At 52.6% G+C, this 4,314-nt stretch overlaps 1 non-coding gene across 1 annotated transcript; it reads left to right on the top strand.

The window, feature by feature from the left end:
• The first annotated feature begins 4,191 nt into the window (after positions 1-4,191).
• On the top strand, positions 4,192-4,314 carry LOC124096789 (U6atac minor spliceosomal RNA). Its single transcript, XR_006853014.1, has one exon. It is a non-coding gene; the product is annotated as a U6atac minor spliceosomal RNA (small nuclear RNA).

The following is a 4,314-nucleotide window of genomic DNA, read 5'->3' on the forward strand; positions in this document are numbered from 1 at the left end:
GCATCTGAAGACAGGGGCTTGGGGCCCACATGGTCTGAGGTTTGCGTCCTTTCTCCACTTAACTGTGTGAGTTTGGGCAAGTTAGTTGTCCGCAGGACAAGTTAAGTTACTGAACCATTTTGGACCAGTTCCCTCATATGAAAAAATGCAGCAAATACCACTCATTCTTCTATGGCTTTCCCAGAACATTAACTCAAAATGGGGTCCCTAATTCCTAACTGGACTGAGCTCCTAAAAAGGCTGGGCCTTCCTCACCCCTCTACCCTAGTAATGAGCTGGCACAGCAGGAGACACAGATCGGGGCGGGATAAGGTTTGTTAAATGGACAACAGCAGCATCACAGCAGCATCGCAGGGTTCCATGGGGATTCAATGTCCGATGGCTGTTAAATTCTTACTGCAGAGCTTATCGCATGGCAGGTCCCCCATAAATAAGATAAATACATCAGAATCCCTGTTCCCCCTGAGGTATTGGCCAGGAGGCCCAGGGAAACCGATAGTTGCCTAACAAGGATTCAATAGCTTAATTCATAATCAATGCCAAATAAATGTCTGCTGGGTGGAGGGTCGATGAGATGTGTGTGGTGACGGAGACCCAGGCCCTGTCCCCACTGCGGGGGCAGAGGCTGAGGGGCCTCATGAAGGCCTATGTTTCCAGGGGTAAGAGTGGACTCCTCATTGAGCCGTTTGACAAATCAGGCCCCTGCTATGTGTTATCTGTGTGCTGTCCCAGGGGCTGTGGGCACAGCAGTGACAGATGAAGCCCGTCTGTCTCCAGGAAAACCGACAAGAAGACTCCTGTGAGAAAAGCGCAGGAGGCCCAGGGGATGGGGTGGCCAGGTACGAGACGTTAGGCGGGGTGCCAGGGAAGCCTCCATGAGGAGGGGGCATTTGGGGAGAGGTCCAAGGGACCCAGGGGAGACTCCCAGCCTAGGGGAACAGCAGGTACAAAGGCCCTGAGAGGAACCTGCAGACACAGTGAAGAGGCCGTGTGGCTGGAATGGAGTCGATGAGGGGAAAAGAGGAGGTGGGAGCAGGATGGGAAGAGCCTGTGGCCCATTCCTTTTACCACAGAGGAAGATGAGAGCCAGGGGAGGGCCTTGGGCCGAGGAGAGACACATCCTGACTTTAGCTTAAGTGCCCCCTTCTTGTTGTGAAGGTTCCCCTCTCTAGACTGCAGCGGCAGGTAGGCCTCGCTCTGCTGGAGAAGCCCCCAAGCCTGAAAGGAAGAGAAGCACGGGAGGGGGAAGAGCAGGGCCCAGGGACCCTGGGGCAGGGGAGGGTTGTGTGGGTCCTAGGGAGAAGGGCCACTAGGCCAGCAGCAGGAGAGCCTGGCTTCCCTTTGCCCAGATGAACACAGACTGAGCTAGCTGGACTGACCCGGGGAGGGCCGCGGGGATGGGGAGGATGGTGGGCATCAGGGAGGCTGCCGCCCCTCCAGGAGGAGAGAGGGTGGGGGGCGTGCAGAACCCCAAGGCTCCTTCTTGTCTCTACCCAACAGAACGTGGCTTCTTCTGAAACAGGCCTTCACTGTCTTGTGTACTTGACCTTGCTGTTATTAGTGGAGTTTCTAATCGAAGAATCAGTGACCTTGAATCCATCACTCCCCTTCACTCAGCTTTTTAGCAAAAGAAGGGGTTTAACCTGGATGGTCTCCCACCAAGTCCCTTCTAGGATTTCTATTAATGGATGGAATCAGACACTGCATCTCCCCTCCCCCTTTAGTGCCCTGGTGGTTTCAATTTCTGTCATGTCCTCTGTCTTTACTTCTTTCCCTGCGGCTGCCATGTACAGTGGTGCAGGGTGTTTACCGTGTAAGTGCACCCAGTGAAGGGGCCAGTGGGGCCTCAAGTCCAGTCCACACTCTGCCCAGTAAGTCATGTGTCTTACCTGACTCAAGGCTGTATTTATCCAGAGCCTTTTTCTAGTTTGCTCTAAGGTGTGGTATAGGTGGCCCCCACTTCCCTGCCCCTTGCATGCTCCCACTTCCACTCTTGCACGTCCATCATCTCCTCCAGCGGGGCAGATGGGAGGGCCTGGGGGGAGGGGGCAGCAGCTGCCTCTTCTGAGAGGAGCTCTGCCCCCAAAGCCCGCCGTGCTTTTCCTCTCCTTATCGATGCTGTGAGTTGCCTCTCAAAATTGCTCTGCCGTCATTAACACCAAAGATTAGGTCAGATGAGAGCGTGTCTGCAGTCTTGGATGGCAAAGGCAAACCGCTGATGCTGATTATTCCAGATCTTCTGGGCATGGCCCATTCCGTGCTTGCAGTTCTTAATCAGAGGGATGAGCCTCAGTTACGTGGGGGGTGGACCAGGGGCCAAGTCTGGCTGCCAGGCCCAGACAGCATGTCTGCAGCACCTGCTGGCCTGCCTGCCTGCTAGCTCGGACGTCACAGGTGACCACAGTTACTTGGCACTGTCATCTCTCAGAGGAGAGATAGCCCATCCAATGGCAATGCCCATTACAATCCATTTGAGCAAGTTCTGGGAGCATCAGTCCCTGGGCCTGGTCAGCAAGTTTTATTTCTGGGGCTCACTCATTGGGCATGAACCGGGGGGATGCTTTTAGACTCTTCTCCTTCAGGGTCCCTTCTGAAAAGGCTGAACCAGGCTGTGACCCTGTGGCATGGCCACTTGCCTCCTATTCTACCTCCACCAACCCTCCACCTTCTTCTCAGCTACACCGAGATCCCCAAGCATAGCTCTCTGGCCCATAATCATGCTGGTGTCCCGCAGGAATGCCTGCTCAGCCGCATCCTGTGGGCAGAAGTTCATGGTCAGGGCCTGGTCCATCCCTTCAGCTTTCACCTTTAACACCGCATTGGGCTCCAGCCCCAGCACCTGCCAGCACCTTTGTTTCTTTGCCTGAGGTTTTCTCTGGCTTCTGGAGCCTGAATTGCCATTCGGTGCTTGTCAGGCCAGAAGGGCCTGGAAATCGATGCCCTCCAGAAGCAACCCTCGGCCTCTGAGCCAATGGCTGGCTCCCCCACCCCTCGGTGGGTAGTTTGAGGCATGTCCCACAATCTCCTCAGTGGGAATGAGGGCAGCTTCTTCTGGCTGCTGCCCTCCCCATCTCCCCACCACACTCCCCACATAGCGTCTCCTTAGCCTCCCCAGTAAACTCCTCCCTGTCAACCTTGGTCTCAGGGGCTACTTCTGGGGCAAATTAAGACAGCATCCTCAATGGCCATCTCAATACCTCCTGCCTGCAGTTTCCCTGTGCCTGCCCTTGTTCTGGCGCCTGGAGGGCTGTCAGTCACTCTCCTCTGTTCCCAGGACCCTTTATGCCAACCTCAGCAGCTCTCCTCAGGCCACACTGTGGTTTACCTGTCTGCATGTCCTAGGCCCCCACAAACCTGGGACCTCTTAAGGCCAGATACTTTGTTCTTTCTGCTTTTTTATTCTCTGGATCTAGAACAGCACCTAGCACAAAGCAGATGCCCAATATAGTTTTCTTGTTTTGCCAAAGAGCCAGCAAAAGTAAAAGGAGTGGAGTGACAGATACATTCTACTCTTTCTAGAAAGAAACCCTTGGGTTGCTACTCCAAATGCTATCACTTTACAAGGCTGCTTGGTAGAACTTTAATCTCACCTCTCACCTGCTCAACAACTTGTAATGGCTCCCCGTTATCCCCCTACCCCCCAAGGACTTCATTTCATGTGCGACTTTAAGACCTTCCATCATCCAGCCCATCCTAAAATGCCTCTTACCCAGTGTCAGGCTTTGGTCTCACTGCCTGGGTTCAGCCAGTTCCCAGCTAAGTGATCATGGCAAGTGACTTAGCCTCTCTGAACACTAGTTTCCTTATTTATAAAGTGTGCATAATGATAGTAATTTTGAGAATTTAAAAATCACACACGGTCCTTATGAATAATCTACCAACCACTGAACTATACACTTTCAGATGGTGATTTATGGAATATGAATAATATCTTTTTTTTAAAAAAAATTAAGCATGATGTCTGTCCCAGTTCTTTAAAAATTAAATGGTGGTGATCATTGCTAACAATACTTCCCAAGTGGCCTTGCAGCAGGCCAGGTCCACAGCAGGTGCTCAGTAAATACTCACGGAATAAATGGAGAGCAAATTGCACAAGTACATTCTGAGCATTTGCCTATGTTAGGTATGTGGGGGGTGGGAACACAGAGATTCAGATCTGGCGTTATTTCATCCCGGAAGAAAAGAAGTGTGGTGTTTTAAATAAGGAGAGGAGGTTAACACTGCCCTGGACAGGGTTGGAAGTAGCCCTGGGGCTGACAACATGCACGAGAGAAGGCATGGCTACCTAATGGCTGTTTACTTCCAGGCACCTGG

The sequence above is a fragment of the Marmota monax genome, unplaced genomic scaffold, assembly GCF_021218885.2.
Source record: "Marmota monax isolate L192 unplaced genomic scaffold, Marmota_monax_Labrador192_F-V1.1 WCK01_AAM20220418_F8-fsc00127, whole genome shotgun sequence".
NCBI lineage: Eukaryota > Metazoa > Chordata > Mammalia > Rodentia > Sciuridae > Marmota > Marmota monax.